The 19,190-nt window shown below is 36.3% G+C and overlaps 1 protein-coding gene across 3 annotated transcripts in view; it reads left to right on the top strand.

Annotated features, from left to right (window-relative positions):
• HS6ST3 (heparan sulfate 6-O-sulfotransferase 3) overlaps window positions 1-19,190 on the top strand; it is a 631,204-nt gene that overhangs the window by 41,458 nt on the left and 570,556 nt on the right. The gene's annotated exons all lie outside the window — the stretch shown is intronic.

Raw genomic sequence — 19,190 nt, 5'->3', positions numbered from 1 at the left:
TTGCCTTATTTCACTTAGCATCATGTCCATAAGGTTTGTCCATATTGTCACACATTGCAGAACTTCCTTTTTTAAAAAAATGCTGAGTAGTATTCAATGATATGTAGGTAGATACACTTATATTTCTGGAACACACACACACACACACACACATGCACACACACCAGTTTCTTTATCCATTTATCCATCCATTTGTCAATGGATGGATGTTTATGTTGTTTCCACATCTTGGCTATCCGGCTATTGTGAATTACGCTGCAATGAACATAGGAGTGCCAATCTCTCTTTGAGATCCTGATTTCAATTCTTTTGGACAAATACTCAGAAGTAGGATTGGCGGATCATATGCTAGTTCTATTTTTGATTTTTTTAAAGAAACTTCATACTGTTGTTTTTCAGAGCGGCTGCACCATTTTGCATCTCGACCAACAGTGTGCAAGTATTCCAATTTCTGTGCATCCTTGCCAACACTTTTTTTGCTTTATTATAATACCACCATATTGACGCTTTGTGAGGTGTTCTCTGATTGTGGTTTTGATTTGCATGTCCCTGATAATGCATGACACTGAGCATATTTCTGTGTATGTCTCAGCTTATAATTTTACATATTTTTAATGTTTGAATTTCTCTAATTCTTTTAATAATTACATAGTAATTATTCTTTTTCACTTGTCTTACTTTTTACTCCCTCTTTTTTTTTGGTGCCCTGGTTTTACCTTCATTTATCTTTCTTAATTTTCTATCTTTGAGATTTTTTCCTTTAGTTTTTTCCTTCTTATTTTTTACTCATTTATGTTTTCGCAGTGTAATACTTTTTATTTCTGAGGTTTTGGTTTTATCTGTTTTCTAGGTTTACATTTTACTAATTCTTTGTATTGTAATATCCCAAGCCCTTTCGTGTTATTTATGTATTTCTTATTTTCCTATCGTGGCCTATTCCTTTAACTTCCTTTATTATTACTTTTTAAGACTATAGATTCTAAGCATTTTGCCAGGGTTAAAAATTGCAAAGAAATTCCCAGTAATTACAGAGTTTGGATGTTTTTCTCCTGACCATCCGTAACAGTTGTTCCTTTGAGTTTGTAGACTATCTCTTCATTTCCCTTCAATGTTGATTCTCCAGGAAAACTTGTATCATCGATACCTGCAGAGTTGCATATGATACATTTCTTATTCAAGGACTGATAATGTCCTTTTTATGGAAGAGGCACATTTTATATTTGAATTGGTTAAGTTTTTCTCTCCACGTATAACCCATATTGGTCAACTGTTTCTTAGAAGCTGGATAGTCTCACAGGTGTTCTCCCACACAAGCCCTGGGACCATCAGATTGTTCTGCAGAGTGCTGCATTACTCAAAGAAGAGGTCAGGAGGGGAAGGCTTTGGAAGCCTGGCTTTGCTGAGGAAGCTTCCAGTGAGACCACCAGAGTCATGCTTCTGAAATCTCTCTCCCACTGTCTGCTTTATGTGTTGAGTTGTATCTACCACCTCTCTTGGTAGTCAATGGGAGAATCCTGGCTGATTCTGTCTTCATCCTTCATATTACACTTTGGGGAATACATTGGCTGTGATCATCACCAACAGGGCTCCTTTTCTTTCCTTTTGTTTTAAATGTCACATAGAAGTATGGATGAATAGAGGGATGGATGAATGAAACTATACTTTAAAAATAGCAAGGTGAAGTAACTTAAAAGATGTTCTATAATGAGGAAGAGTGGAGGGAATTGTGTAGTCTAATTATAACAGGAACTTAAAGGAAATTTGCTTGCTCTTGGCACATATCCCTAGGGCTGTCATGGAAGAGAGGGTTGCTAACTAGGGCAGAACTAGATGCAATGGGTGGAATTTATAGGGAGTCAGCTTCGGCTGTGTTTATGGAAGAAAAACAATTTGAATATGAAAACTATTTAGCTCCACAATATGTTGCTTCAAAGTGAACCAGGATAGGCTAATTTAATTTTAATTAATTATTAATTAATGATTTTATCCATTCACAGGAGAGAGGGAGAGAGGAAAGAGAGAGAGAGAGAGATAGCAATGGGAGGGACAGAGGGAGATGGAGAGAGAGAATCTCAAGCAGACTCCCTGCTGAGCACAGAGCCTGACTCAGGGCCCGATCTCACAACCCTGAGCTCATGACCTGAGCTAAAATCAAGAGTTGAACACTTAACTGACCAAACCACCCAGGCACCCCATGATAGGCTAACTTTATTTATTTGTTTGTTTGTTTATTTATTTATTTATTTATTTATTTATTTATTTATTAATTATTCATTTAAGACGTAGAGATAGATAGAGAGAGAGAGAGGCAGAGACATAGGCAGAGGGAAAAGCAGGATATATGCAGGGAGCCTGATGTGGGACTCGATCCTGGGACTCCTGGATCATGCTCTGAGCCAAAGGCAGGTGCTAAACTGCTGAGCCACCCAGGGATCCCCCGATAGGCTGATTTTAGAGGGATATTAGAAGGTTCTGTCTGTGATTCTTTGACCTTATGTTCATTTTTACTTCTGACCTTATATTGGATTTTATTGATCTTATTAGTTTATTTAAAAGTAGAGTATTTAAATATGAAATGGGTTTTCTCATTTAATTTTATTTTTTGATTGTGAAAAGGAAATTCTTTCTCTTCAGCATCATCATTAGTTATATGCCACCATGTGATGGTGGTTGTCCTTGTATCCAGTAGGATTCATTAAATGTCATAGGGTCATGCTATGCAAAAGATATGAGCATTGGATTGGAATTATTTTAGAGCTAATCCTTAGATTCCCAGAGATTTATTTTATTTCATTTTACTTTAATAAGGATAAGTAATGTATCATAAAATACATGGTTTTATATGTTTACTGTGTGTTCTGACAACTGTATACACCTGTGTAGTCACTTCCTGGAAGTTCCCTCATGCTCCCATCCCCTTAAAAAGTTTGTTTGTTTGTTTGTTTATTTATTGTGGGAGGTCCAGAGGGAGAAGGTGAAAGAAAATTCCAAGCAGACTGTGCTGAGTATGGAGTCCTACGCAGGGCTGGATCCCATGATCCTGAGATCATGACCTGAGCTGAAATGGAGAGTTGGCACTTAAACAACTGAGACCCAGGCACCCCTTCATACCTTTTTAAATTGATTCTCTCCCCATCCTCACTACGGGATCAACCACTTTCTGACTCTGAAAGGTATAGATTAGTTTTGTCTTTTCTTGGGCTCCATATAAATTGAATCATGCAACATATACTCATTTGTGTTTGACTTTCTTCACTCACCATTGTGTTTTGGATGTTCATCATTCATGGTTTCATTACAGGTATCAGTAGTTCTTTTTGTTGTATTTCATTGTATGAATACATAGTTCATACTTACTGGCCTTTCTGGAGATTTTGCTTCTTGAAATCTAGGGAATAATGCTAAACATTTCCAAGGACTTTGAATTCTGTAGGTAAGCTTCCTCCTGACTTCATTACTTAGTATTATCACATTTTTTACTTTGTTTTGCCTAATTTTATTGAAGGAAACGAGAAGATAATTGTTGTGTAATATACAATGCTTACACATTGTCTAGCTCATGGAAAGTCTTCAGTTAATGTGAGCCATCGTGATAGCAATGAATATTTGCCTGGTTTAACCCCCAAATATTTTTTAGTTCTAAACTTAAGTGGCATAGTAGATATTTTAGTAAAATAAGTTTCAGAAGAATTTCTGAACTGTGGAAGAATCAAAATGTGTTTATTAAATCTATAATTAAGCCATAAGTGTACAAAGTTATATTCCTTTTGAAATGAAGTGGAGAATTGTATTTCTTACCACATTATTTTAGCTAAACATGGAACCAACCAACTATGTAATAATTTTTTAAATTATGTAGTAATTTTTAAAAAGTATTTATTTCTTTATTTAGAGAGTGAGTATGAGTGGGGGAAGGGGCAGAGGGAGAAGGGGAAAGAGAATCTCAAGCAGATTCTACTGAGTGCGGAGCCTGATATGGGGCTGGTCTCATGACCCTGAGATCATGACCTGAACAAAATCAGGAATAAGATTAACCAACTGAGCCACCCAGGTGCCCTGAGAATTTTTTTAAAAAACGTTTTATTTTTTCATTTTTTTAAAGTAATCTTTACAACCAATGTGGGGTGAGAACTGAGATCAAGAGTCTCATGCTCTACCAACTCAGCCAGCCAGGTGTCCTATGCAATGAGAGATTGTTTAAAAATTATTTTTATCAGCTTTATGAGGCATGGTTGACATTCAGTAACTGTGAATATTTAAAATCTATAATATTTGATACGTTTTGATATATGTTTTACTTTGAAGCTATCATTATAAACAAAATAATGAACATAAAATAAGTTATGGTACATTTATTTTCTATTAAAATTAAAATGATGCTTTTGAAGAATATATTTTTTAAAGGTTTTGTTTATTTATTTGAGTTAGAGAGTGTGGACACAAGTGGGGTGGAAGGGCAGAGGGAGAGGGAGAAGCAGACTCCCTTCTAAGCAGAAAGCCCACTATGGGGGCTCTATCCCAGGACCCTGAGATCATGACCTGAGCCAAAGGCAGATGCTTAACTGACTGAGCCACTCAGGCACCCTAACTTTTGAAAAATATTTAATTACAGGAAAAATACTCATATATAATGTTAGTTAATAAATGATTTAGAATTCTAAATATAGAGTAATCTTAAATTTACACACACAAAATACCTTTAACCTGAATCGAAAAAAAGATAAAGGAAACATATTAGAATGATAGGGTTATTTCTAGGTATGTGGGATTATGGGTGATTTTATTTAATTTATACTATTTTCTATTTTCTAAATTTAGTATAATCAGAATACATTATTTTATAATCAGAAAAAAAGGAAATCTGTGACCTAAGTGATCTGCATCTACAATGAACTCTTTATATAATCCATTTCTACTTGGCTGAAGAAACTTTCACTCGGGAATTTTAACTGTAAATAGTTAAGAATGTGTTCTCTATGCTAAAGGAAAAGTTCTGATAAAGAAGCTTTCTTTTTCCTGGAAGTATTGGAGTGCCTTGGATATTAATATAATTTCTCTGAGTAATCATGTTAATAACTATGGTATGTAAAATAATTCCTACAGTATCTGACTGCTTATCCTCCTGGAACTGAACTGAAAGCATTAAATGAGCTCTCTGGGTAATGAAGGTCACAAATCAAAAGAAAGAATACATGAAAAAAGGATTAGAACAAAAAGAGCTAAAGCCATAACTCTACATCCCTGTTATAATGAATCCTATAATTTGACAAATGTCAGTGGGTAAAAAAATGGCACTTAATGAATTAAGGATGAGCTGCTGTTCCCTATTGTCAGTTGGGAATAAAAACTTTTTTTTCTGAAATACTGAAAGATTCAGCAAAAAAAGCATATATAAATTAAAATAATTTGTTAGATGTAAGCAATTTTTTAAAATAAATAATGTTCATAGGAAAGAGTAATTTTTCTTCCTGAGTTTTGTGTAGGGCTTACAGCATGCATAACATAAACAGGAATTTACAAAGTTGATATGTTTAATTTCACTTCTTGACTTAACAAAACAGTAATTTCCTATCCTGTGTTAGTAGGACTCTGCTCAATGTTATGAAAAATACAAGAATGAGCAAGTAGTGCCACTGCTCATAAGCCACATAAAGTTTCGTACATTTTTTGGGTGTGGCAGTTGGGCCTTAAATCAAGTATCTTTTTTGAGCCTGAAGAAATCAGTATTTTCAAGTCTCACCATTACTATAATAAAAGAAAATGAAAGTGTTGGCATAGATCAATAGAATTCTCAATTGCCATTAAAATTAGCTTTTAGGTCATTTAAAAAGATTGTGTTTTATTAAAAAAAATGTGAAAATAAGCTTATTTTTCCTCTCATTTATTTTTAGTATTGTTATTTCCCAATTTTGGATAAGTCATTGTCCTGGAAATCACTTTTTTTAAAAAAAGATTTTATTTATTGATTCACAAGACACACAGAGAGACAGAGACACAGGCAGAGGGAGAAGCAGGCTCTATACAGGGAGCCTGACGTGGGACTCGATCCCGGGACTCCAGGATCAGGCCCTGAGCTGAAGGTGGCGCTAAACCGCTGAGCCACCCGGGCTGCCCTGGAAATCACTTTTTTAAAGAAATAATAATTTATTAGTTTGCATCCAAATTCTAGGATTAGTGTAGGTAAAACAAGACTGATTGGAAAGGATCTGGGATCAAGGAGGATCAAATCACCTCCTAAGGCAGGGATTTCAGTTCTCAACCAAAATGTAAACCCATGATATTACAAGCAATAAAATATTCACAAGGACATGGATGATTTCTCACATAATGAGAAGGCTCTATATTGCACTTCCATTTATCTGTGGCACAAAGGTCTATGGATGGTGCTTCAGGCAACTCTAATACACATGACCATATCTTACAGTGTATTGTTCTAGAAGTTTATAAATGTGGTAAATATGTATGTCAGTGACAATGGCATATCATGAAAGTATAATTAATACAATTAAACATTTTATCCTTCCTTTGTGCTTATAGTCTGTTTTTCTTCACAAATCCTCCCACTTATTAAAGTGAATTCATTTTCAGAGATGCATTAGAAAAGGGATTTCAGTAATGTCTTTAAAAAGATATTTCAAAGTTAAAATGCTGATGCTTTCTGAGAGCTTAATTATATTTAAAAATAAATGAAATTCTGATGACTTATATCTTTCACCTCCCCCTACCCTTTCTCTAATATAAATGCTATTTCATAGAAAACTCCTTAAGTAGAACTTGACATCTTTTAAAATCATTCACTCTCAAAACATAATGTAGTCTGCAAATGTTTTTCACTTCATTTGAAATGTCTCTGTGGATGAACACAGATCCTATTGATAGCAGCGATTGAACGCCTTGCATAATGAAGCTAATATCCCTATAAAATAAAATAATGAGCTTCCAAAATTTACAGAGCTCTGGAAAAACTTTTTCGAAGATCAAAACAAAACTTAGAGTAAAAATAGTGATACATGAATGTTCCTTAACAACTTTATATTTAGGCAAGGGACCCAATATATGTAGATTAACAGGCAGGGTAGTTTCAAGAATAATCTTAAATACTTGTAAGTGTTTTTACTGCAAGTGATTAGAATTGAATCTCTAAATTACTTAAGTTGAAGAGATATCTGAAAATAGTATGATTTAAGTACTTGAGATCATTTTTTCACTTTTAAAAATGAATGCAGTTTACTGAAAAAAGAATAAAGACTGTCTTTGTAATTGAAATCATTTTTTTCCCTTTCTAGACACACACTGCACAAACTGTTTAATTCAGTTTACTCTTGATTGTTTGGGAATGGTTACCCAATTTGTAGATTACTCACACCCTCTGTATCTCTTCTCTGCTGTTGCTGTTTACCTTCTGTTCATATGAGTACTTACTAGCATTCTGATGGGGCTGGGTGATGGAGGGGCAGCACAAGAAGAAACACAAGTTAGATGAGTCAGTGTTTTCCTTATTAATGTGAAGAAAGTGTTTTGCCTGAAAGCTGTTAGTTAAAATCAGGTTTTCAATGTACTGTTGATTCTAATTTATAGGATGTGTGTCTTTAATAAATTTAGGGAATCCTAAACTTAATTGAAAACAAAGGCAGCACGATATAGTGAGAAGCTTTGGAGTATATTCTTTTTTTTTTTTTAATTTTTATTTATTTATGATAGTCACAGAGAGAGAGAGAGAGAGGCAGAGACACAGGCAGAGGGAGAAGCAGGCTCCATGCACCGGGAGCCTGATGTGGGATTCGATCCCGGGTCTCCAGGATTGCGCCCTGGGCCAAAGGCAGGCGCCAAACCGCTGCGCCACCCAGGGATCCCCTAGTGAGAAGCTTTGAAATCAGACACAGTGGAGTTCAAATCCCAGCTCTGCCATTACTACCCATACGACGTTGGCAAGATAGTTTAATTTATTAGCCTCTTTTCTTTCTTTCATCGGTTCATGGAGGATAAAATATCTGTCATACAGAGTTTTATGAGAATTAATAATGATTTATGTTAAAATCTGTTATATAGCATATTCATACCGTTTACCTGAATCTGTCTCTCAATTTATTAGAACATATTCATTACTTATTTTAAGATTTCTTTGTATACTATGAAGAGTAGTTACCAGAAATACCAGTGGTCAAAGGTTTGTTATATCAATGTAATGATGCCTTATTCACATAGTTCTGTGAAGCTGGCTATTCTAAATCATAGAAAAGCACTCATCACTTTTATTTAAAGTATAAAAGATTTCCACCAGAATTAGGAGACAAACACAGGAGAGAAAGGTTAAAGTGAAAACTCTGTAGACCTCTTTTTCTTCAGGTTGTGTTCACTATCAAATAGTCATGTATTAAAAGATCTCAATTTATATCCTTTATGGACTAGATTTGATCCTGAAATTGCTTATAAATAAAATGCTTTTTAAAAAATAGAAATGCAAATAGATTAGAAAATTTTGATGTTCAAAGAAATCAGACAAATTTCAGATACATACTCCATAATATGTTTTTAGATTTCTTTAAAATATGTTATAAATCATGTCATGGGGATCATGTCTCCTTCTCATTCCTGCCTGGCTTTGCTTCCCAGGGCTCTCATTCTAGCCAGGGATGAAAGCAATTTTATAAGCTAATTGATACCCAGGTGTAGTCACCATATGCAGAAAACTCTTGGAAAAATTGTTTTTCAAGTAAGTTATGATTTATTTAAAGTTATTTTTAAAAATTCAGAGAACATAAGGCTAAGTGCCTTTAATAAGGAAACCATTGCATTTGCTAGCATTGAATTATTCAGTGGAGTTGAACCATGAATCAGGTGGCACATGGCATTGACTGGGAGAATCAAGCTGCAAAAGAAGGTGGTTGTACCGCTTGTCATTAACACCAGGAAAGTTCATTGTATCTTCCAGATGTGGAATTGAGATGCCAAGAGATGCAGAAAAGCCAACAACGTGATCAAGTAGGGTTGAGGGACATTTTATTTTACTTTACTTTTTTAAAGATTTATTTATTTATTTTTGAGAGAGAGAGCAAGAGAGTGCACATCTGCATGTGCACTTCTGTGTGTGGTAGGGAGGAGCAGAGGGGGCGAGAGAGAATCCTAAGCAGACTCCTACTGAGCTCGGAGCCCTTAATCTCAAGACTTTGAGATCATGACCTGAGCTGAAACCCAGCGTTGGTTGTTTAACAGACTGCACCACCCAGGCGTCCCAACTTGAGGGACATTTTAAGAGCTAAACTTTCATTTTCTTAGATTTCTGTACTTACTCCCACATATTTTAATTGAATAAAGGGCAAATGTGTTTTGTTATTCTTGATAGTGATCAGCGAAGCACATAATGAAGGATTAACGTAATTACTAATCACTGTGGGGAATGTCATTCATAAGAAATCTATTTTCAGTCTATGGTCATACCACCCTGAACGCACCTGATCTCATCTGATCTTGGATGCGAAGCAGGGTCGGGCCTGGTTAGTACTTAGAAGGGGAGAAATCTATTTTCATTATTAAGTTCAGGCTATGTGTTTTTCCCATTTTACTCTGTGTTTTTTAGACTACTCAGAATCACTTATTGACAGTTAACCTGCCCTTTGACCAGTTTATTAACTATCTCTGACACATGTTGCCAGATTTCACCTGTCATGTTGCCAGATTTCACCTGTCTTGATAAATCACGATGAGATTGAAATGCACTAGCCATCATCCAGAGTGCGTATTGGGCACAACTATTTAATGAGAGAATTACAGTCAGTGGATTAAAGGCAAGAGAGTGTAGTGGTTGTAGAAACACCTCTGGTAGGGTCTGGGGAGAGAGCAAAAAGAGGTGAGATTGTGTTGGTGTTTATAGCTACTCTTGACCTGCATGCTAGAGCTTTTTCTTTAGTGAATATTTCATTAAATTAAGAGATGCATTTAAAGATTGGTAGTCTTTGTGTAAACTTCAAAGAAGTGAAAACATCAATCTAAAGAAAATGAATTTCAGGAAAGTCAACTTCAGTAAGCTTAAATAAATGATAAAAGGATCTCTAAGTGGAAGGATCCATGTGCACTTGTTTGCTTCTTAAAGCAGTACTTGTAAGGGTAGCAAGAGGATGAAGAGAACAGGGTGGAACCCTTGTAACTACACAGAGCTGCGGATTTGAAATGGCCAACAAAGTAGGGATTACAAAAGAATATTACACTAGAAATAGTGCATATCAGTGATGGCATATGAGGGTAAAACCAGTAAACAAATGGTGAATAGGAGGTGAAATGCACCAAAGATGACAAGAAAATATTCTTTAGGTCTATATGAGACAAAAGGAAGACTGAAAAAGCATATCCTATTAGATGCAAAGAAAAAGAGAATTGGTAACCAGAAAAGAAAAAAAGCAGAATACAGTTTTTACAGAAAATTTAGTCTTCATGAGGAAATGTACTGTATAATTTGGAAAGTAGAATAAGAAACAATGTGGTTGAAGGGCAGGAAAACAAACTACACTTGGCAGGGAATTGATCAAAATCACTTAAACAAACAGACTTCAACGACTTTCAAATTAGAATGCCAATTATTGATGATTCCAGCTCCAAGGTGCTAAAAATAACACCTTTTTTTTGTATAGTAGGAAACTGTTCTTTAGTGATTTCTAGATCACTGTGACCTGTGAGTGCCTGCTGCATTTATTTTTTTTATTATGAAAGTAGTTCATGATCATTTTTTAAAAAGATTTATTTATTTATTCATGAGAGACACAGAGAGAAAAAGAGAGGCAGAGACATAGGCAGAGGAAGAAGCGGGCTCCTCACAGGGAGCCTGATGCAGGACTCTATCCTGGATCCTGGGATCATGACCTGAGCCGAAGGCAGGCACCCAACAGCTGAGCCACCCAGGCGTCCCCATGATCATTTTTTTAAAAAAACTGCCTTCGTTTTTATAGTTTTGTTTTTTTTTTTTCTGTACAACCACAGTAGTGTGATGACTACCATTTTCCTGTATCAGGATGCCAGGGGAAGAAGCTCACCTCATTTTAAAATAAGTTGCATTCATGGTAAGAATTATAGGTCTGTCTAGGTGAGAAAAGGCAATCTCTGTGTCCCAAAGCTGGCAGGACATCAGGGAGGAGTGAAGTGAAAGCAGCACCTTATGTCGGCACCCTAGTCTTATTTTCGAAAAGCAAATCTCTTATTTGGGTTAATTAAAGAGAATATACTGTATGATTTTTAAAAAATTATCTCCTCCCTTGTAAAGACAGCTTTTTGTTATGTCCAGGACAGAATACAATGTATAACTTGTAATTTTATATGTAATTTTATATATGTATATATATGAGCATTTTATATATACATATGTGTGTGTATATATATATATATATATATATATATATATATATATGTTATCTGAAGATATCTAATTATCTGAAGACAACTAGTTCCACTAGCAGCCAAACTGTTAGTGGTGTAATTTCAATGGAATATTTTGAATTTTTAAAAAATTAACTACTAAAACAAATAGATTTCTGGTGAAGGTCTATACTTTATCTAGAAGCTCTTAAGGAAGGTCTACACCAATTTAAAAAATAATTCCTATGTCAGAAGCAGCACACTGAACAGTAATAGTGTTGGAAATGAGATTGAGCTCCTGTCTGGGTGGTACACTCTATGACTTTGAGCAGGATACTTCAAGTTTCTGTTCTCATGTTGTCCTAGGCTAGATGCCCAAGAAAGATCTTTTTGGGCACTCTGATTCTTTTGAATTCTCATTTTCTTTCTTTTTAAAAATTAGTATTATTATTTTTAAAGATTTTACCTATTTATTAATAAAAGAGACACATACACAGAGAAGGAGAGACACAGGCAGAGGGAGAAACAGGCTCCATGCAGGGAGCCTGATGTGGGACTTGATTCGGGGTCTCCAGGATCACTCCCTGGGCCGAAGGCAGGCGCCAAACTGCTGAGCCACCCAGGGATCCCTTAAAAATTATTTTTATTCATTGATTTTTAAGTAGGCTCCATGCCCAACGTGGAGCTTGAACTCACATCCCTAAGATCAAGACTTGCATGCTCTACCAACTAAGCTAGCTAGGCGCCCCTTGAATTCTTTTTCAAAATTTATGATAACCTATGTAAAAAATCTAAATGTATCAAACTTTTGAGTGTGTGTGTGTGTGTGTGTGTGTATTCTGAAGGGAAATGTGAGTAGAGAAATTTGGATACCAAATCTATCACCATTTCCTTTTGGCTTGATGGTTAATGGGTTGATTGTATTCCTAAATGGATGCATTAGTGGCACTTAAAGATGTCCATTTAATGGGAAAAGTCCAGTAAATATTATTTTAAAAAATCACTGTATTAATTTCCTGGGGCTCCTGGTAAGTACCAGTTGGGTGGCCTAAAAATATTAGATTGATAGTCTTGCAGCTCTGGGGGTCAGAAGTCTAAAATCGCAGTGTCCACAGAGCCATGCTTCCTCTGAAATCTGTGGGAGAGAATTGACTTCTTCTTTGCCATTTCCCCACTAACTGGGCTGAGGTTCTTGTGCCTGTGGGGATGTAGGTTGTACTTCCTCTGAAAATGGTTTGAAGATGGAGCAATTGGTTCACTTTCCGGGACGTATTGTTTATCTGATTAACCTAAAGTTCTGTATGCTAATGTATCAAAAGTAAGCAAAGTGTTTAATTTGAGAATTTTACAATGTTCACAGGAAAGTGATTTCTGCCATTTGAACTACCAGTTAACAATTCTATTTTAAATTTTAATATGTTACATAGGCTGAACTTTTAAAAAGTAATGATAGGCTAAACTTGGCAAATGTAAACATTTGGAGCACCTGGGTAATTCAGTTAAGCATCTGACTCTTGATTTCTGCTCAGGTCATGATCTCAGGATCCTAGGATCTGGCTCCACAAGGAGTCTACTTGAGGATTTTCCCTTTCCTTCTGCCCCTCCCCCTGCTCTCTTTCTCTCTCTCTTTTACGATTTTATTTATTTATTTGAGAGAGAGAGAGAGAGAGAGAGAGGAGCAGAGGGGGAGGGACAAGCAGATTCCATGCTGAGCACAGAGCTGATGGGGGGCTGGACCTCACAACCCCAAGATCATGACCTGAGATGAAATCAAGAGTTGGACACTTAATCAACTGAGCCACCCTGGAGCAAACCCCTCCTCAAATAAATAAATCTTTATTTTTTTGAGGTTTTTGAAAGCAATTTTGTTTTTTTAAATTAAAATTCAATTAGCCAACATATAGTACATGATTAGTTTCAGATGTAGCATTCAGTAATTTGTCAGTCGTGTTTAAATGAGCACCTGGTGCTCATCCCATCATGTGCTCTCCTTAATGCCCATCACCCAGTTAACCCCATCCCCCCACTCTGCTCCCCTCCAGCGACCCTCAGTTTGTTTCCCAAAGAGTCTTTCATGGTTTATCTCCCTCTCTGATTTTTTTCCCATTCAGTTTCCTCTCTTTTCCCTACAGTCCTCTGTACTATTTCTTATATTCCACATATGAGTGAAATCATATGATAATTGTCTTTCTCCAGTTGACTTATTTCCCTTAGCATAACACCCTCCAGTTCCATCCACGTTGATGTAAATGAATCTTTAAAAATATGTTAATCTTTATTAATGGAAATATCATTTGAGGAATTTCCAGTCCCAATGTATATACCAAATACGCTTGATAAATGTCTGTTTCTAAGTTGTCTTAGTCAGTATTGGTTACTATACAATGGTAGTAACCAGGTAAGGGCAGCAGAAATATCAGGCTGGACGCTTAGTGGTGAGGGACACAGGGCCTAGGTTTGCATTTCTCTCTATCACCTGTGAGCTGACTGGCCTTGGCCAGATGGTTACCCATTCTGAACCCATGTTTTCTCAGTTGTAAAGTGGAGTGGCTAAAACCACCTCAAAGGTTTGTTTGGAGAATATAATGATCTAAAACACTCAGCACGTTCTCTGGCACTTAGCAATTTTTCAGTGAATGGAGATGATTAATAATAATGTAATATTAAACAATGTCAGATAATTTGAAATTTAGTGTAAACATCAGTTTTAGAGGGGCAGAATTATCTGTTTTATTTGAATTCATTGAATTGTTTCAACAATGCATTAAAAGGTGGAGGGATAGGAAATAAGACAATTTGTCTTTAATTGGGTGATGTACCATGTTTGGGAAATAAACTCTTTAATTTCAAAAGATAAGTATAATTATAACAGGTGAGTTTCAGTGAAAGTAAAGACTTTTAAAACCTCTAAAATTGTCCCTCAAAGACTGTCAGAACTTGGCAAAATGTTCCTAAAATATTTTAATTTTCATTTATTAGTGATTGTGATTTTACTCTTCAACTTAGTATAACTGCAGCAAAATGTGAAGGATCCTTCTAATATTCTTACTTTTACTGTTAAATAAATTTATGAGTAAAGGATATGGCTTCCTACAAATCAGTGAAAAAATGAAAATTCTAATAGATGAACAGGTAAAGATAATGAATAGGTTATTCACAAAGGAAAAATAAAACGAGGAAATAACCATGACAGGAAAAATGTCCTCTGTAATAAGGGAAATAAAATTAATGCAGCAAAGTATCTATTTTTATTTCTTGCTTGTTGTGGTAGGAAAACTTTTTGCCACATAGCATGGGGTCTAGTGGCAGTGATACTCACCTAAGATTATTGGTGGCAGTAAAATTTAGAGGCAGTTTTAGAATATATATCAAGAGCCTTATAAATATTTATACCTGTAGACTCCCAATTCTACCTTTGGAAATTAAACATAAGGAAATAATACAAAGATAAAAAAAGGTATGTATAGGAAATGTCCATCACAATTATGTCCATCACAAAATTATGAGGACTGGAAGCAATATTAATGTACACCACCACGGAAATGGTTAAATTGGTATTTCAGTTATATTTTGTGTAGTCAACACATATGTATTACTTACATGTGTATATATGACTGTGTACTGATAGAAGTGTTAATTGAGAAAAACAATATAAAATCATACATACACCATAATTTAAGTTTTATAAAAATATGCATGGAAATAAAACTTGGAAGAGAGAACCCAAATAATGGTAGCAATTATTACCTAATAGAGGTGATACCATAAATCTTTACCCCTTTGTACAATCTCCAAATTTTGCTATAGTTAAATTTTATACAAAATGTTTTATGAAATAAAAAAAGAGTTTCTCTCCTCATTGAGATTTACTATTGGGCAAATATATTCTTGTCTTATGGACAAGTTTATTGTGGCCTCTAGGGCAAAAATTGAATACTTAAATAGGTATTAATTAGCCCTAGATTTGGTATAAGGGGAGAATGAAGATGTCAGAGGTTAATACAAATTTTGATTGGGATAATTTATACAATGAAAATTCATGTCCATGATATTCTGGCCAGTTTTTCTTTAAAAAAAGGTTAAGGACTTTTTTTAAAGGCTAAGAATGGCAGTAATTTTTAATAATGAAAAACTGATAATAGAAAAAAGATTTTTGTATATACCAAGTACTTCTGTCTCCATTGGTCATCAACATAAGTATAGTTAGTTTATCTTGGTCTGTAATTTATCATACTATTTTTCTGTCAAAATATATGAAACTTAAGATTTTGTTTAATCTTCCAAAAAGGTTTCCCTGAATAAATAGAGAGGAATTATAGACACGCTATGTTGTCTGGTGAATAAGTTAGTCATGAAAACTTATTTTTAAGCTCACCAAAGACCTCCTTTTAGCCAAACAAAAGTTACTATTTTGGTGACTGTTAGGGACTAAAATTCCACCCCCCCATGGCAAAATTCACAAGTTGGAGCTCAGCTCCCAGTGTGGCTATATTTGCCAATGGGGGCTCCAAGGAAGTAATTAAGTTTAAATGAGGTCATAGGGTGGGCCCCTGATCTGATTGTATTAGTGCCTTTTTTTAAAAAAAAATTATTTATTTATTTGAGACAAAGAGAACAAGCAGGGGGAGCTGCAGAGAAAGAGGAAGAAGTAGGCAACCTCCTCAGCAGGGAGCCCAACATGGGGCTCAATCCCAGGACTCTGAGCCACCCAGGTGCCTCTAAAGGTGTCCTTTTAAAGGAAGGCACAGGGAGCTTAAACTCTCTCTTCCTGCATTCACACACTGATTTCCTCTCTTTGGTGAGAGCTCTCCAAAACACCAACCCTGCTGGCGCCTTGATCTTAACTTTCAGCCTCCAGACTCTGAGAAAGTAAATTTCTGTTGCTTAAGCCATGTAGTCAGTCTGTGGATTTTGTTATAGCAGCCTGAGCAGACCAAGACAATGACCTCTGAAAGCATCAGGCTTTAGAGACAGGGAGAGAGCATGAGCAGGGAGGGGGCAGAGGGAGAGAGAGAGAGAGAGACTGAGAGAGAGAGAGAGAGAGAATCTCAAGCAGGTTCCATGCTAAGTGTAAAGCCCAGTGTGGGGCTCATTCTCACCACCCCGAGATCATGACCTGAGCTGAAACCAAGAGTTGGACACTCAACTGACTGAGCCACACAAGGTGCACTGTGATTTTCCTTTTATTTCTCTCTTCTCACAATATGGACCCTTCTGACCATCTGTGAAATATCTATTATTTATTGAATTTTTTTTATTTATTGAATTTTATTATGTAGGCGGTACTATTCTAAGCACTCTAGAGGTATTAACTCACTATAGAATTACAGAATCCCTTTGAGATAGTTAGGGCCATCTTCCCCATTTTACAAGTGCGTATATTGAGGACAGAGGATTTAAATCACTTGCCTAAGTCACACGGTAAATGGCAGAGCTGGGAATGGAACCCAGCAGCAGCCTGGTTTTATAGCGTGGGTGCTTTTCAGCTGTACCCTTCTTTTCTTAGAATGACTCTCTGTGCGAACAGTGGCTGAAAATCCAAAGGTGGCTTGGTGAGGATAAGCATTGCAATGAGAAATCCAAAGAGAGAAAGATGCACTGCTCTCTGATTAAGCGGCATGACAGAAGGGTATGTTTCAGAACACCTAGACCAATAGGAATGAATATGAGTTATTACAACTGAATTTCAGAATCGTAGAGCCAAGTTCCTGATGATGGTCTCGGGCAAGATCCTGCTGATTTAGGGCCGTGTTTGCCATGTTGAGGAGCATAGTTGGCTTTGAGAATACATTGAGTGTGCTCCACTAACTGGGAGATGTTGGGTTTGTTTCTGAGCTTCAGGTCCTGAACTTCATTTCCTCATCTATACGGTGATAATTCTGCTCTACCTCATGTATAACTCATTCAGTGACTAAATGAAACAGTGGAGGAAGGCTCTTAGCATGCTGCACAGCATAAATGCAAGCAGAGTATAGGATTGCTGTTCCCTTATGAGGACAATGGTGATTGACCAGGAACCACATGCCAGGGAACAGAAACAGTAACCTTCAGGCAGGTCAGTTTTTCCTGAGAAAATTACTTCAAGTCATTCCACCATATGGCAAGGGACTACCCTTTATTATCTGGGTGACCTTGGGCAATTACTAACCCTCTTGGAACCTCAGTTTATTGACCTGTTAAACAAGGATAGCGACATTTACTTTGATGAAGATTAAAACGTGATAATAATGTTTTTAATTGCGAACCTACTTTCTCATTTCTTTAGTAGTTGGTGCCATTTAGTAAGTGTTATTGCTGGAAGAATCTTTTGCTATGATTTTTCCAGTTTTCACTTTCTTTTTTTTTTAAAGAGATTTGTTTATTTTAGAGAGAGAGAGAGAGAGAGAGAGCAGGCAAGCCCAGTGTGGAGCCCAACACTGGACTTGATCCCATGACCCTGAGCTCATGACTCAAGCCAAAATCAAGAGTGGGACACTCAATTGAGCCATCCAGGTGCCCCTCCAGTTTTCACTTTTATGGCCATCTTACTTGGGACTCAGTTTCTTCTTCCTGCCCTTTAACAGGATAATGAAATTATAGGTATTTTAACTCCCAAAGTTTAAAAATCAAGAGCAATTTATCAAAGAAATTATATTCTGAAAAATAACAAAGGAGAAAAAAAGAGTTTTATAAAACAAAATGTAGGCTGGCAGGAAGAGATATTTCTGTTGGTTTAAAATGAGGCAAAAACTGAAGAGGGATAGACATCAGCACTGACATTTCAGAAAGCAATGAAGTATTTGCCTAGGGACCTGTGAGATAATTTGTCATTTTGGACTTTTAAAGTAGGATTTTAAGAAAGCAGTGGTGAGCAGTTGGCTGACTTGCAAAACGGATATGTGTTCTCAAGGGAATATGTTTTCTTTGTTCAGTGGAGGCAACTTTCTCCAGACACGAACCTGAAAGGGTTGTATTTTGTGATAACATATTTATATCAGTAGGAAAAAAAGTAATCTGTTAATTACCTCTTGTTTGTGTGTGTGTGTATGTTACATAATGAATTATTAGTATTTAAAGGAATTTAAAAAATTACTTAGCATAAACCCTTATGTCTGAACAATATTGTATATAAACCTGACCAGACAGCTGGATCAGTTAAATAAAACGGATATTTTTGAAGACCTACTAGGAGCCAGGCACTTGTTTGTGTGCCTGAACGGTGAGGGATATAATCCAGTCCCTTTTTTTAAAAAAAAAATTTTTTCCCAGTTCCTTTCTTTAAGAAACAGTGAAAAGAATAGGAATGAGAAGGGATAGGCCATACAGAGTTACCATGCTATCAGTGTAGTAGATATTGTAAATTACTGGCATGTACAAAGTGCTTTGGGAACGCTGAGGAGGACCTGAATATTCTTAGGAGGAAAAGAGGAAGCTTCACAAAGAACATGACGTTCAGTGGAAACTTGAGTTTACAGGGTATATGGAGTGAAGGAAACAAAATGTATAAAGGCGTGAAAGCCATGGACCACCCGGGTGATGACTCTGGTGCTTCTCCATGGTGGCTTGGTTGCATTACAGGGGTCATAGGAGGTGAGGCTGCAGAATAAGTTTGGGAAGGGATCTCAAAAGGGCAGGGTGATTTTCATATGGGAGACAAAATGTATCTAAGTTAGGGCAAAAATGGAATGGGTTTGAGGAGAAAAAGCTAATATGGCTTTGAGTATTTCGATGTGGAGCATCCTAGGAATATACTGGGAAGAGTAGAGCAAGAAGAACAATGAGAAGCTTGAATTCTTGGAAGGAAGAGCCTAGGAAGGGACCTGTGAAGAGGACAGAGAGAGAAGGAGGGCTTGGAGAGGAACAGTCAT

Source organism: Canis aureus, chromosome 17, assembly GCF_053574225.1.
Source record: "Canis aureus isolate CA01 chromosome 17, VMU_Caureus_v.1.0, whole genome shotgun sequence".
Taxonomy (NCBI): domain Eukaryota; kingdom Metazoa; phylum Chordata; class Mammalia; order Carnivora; family Canidae; genus Canis; species Canis aureus.
Note: the sequence above shows the minus strand (reverse complement) of the source record. Positions and strands in the feature narration are given on the sequence as shown.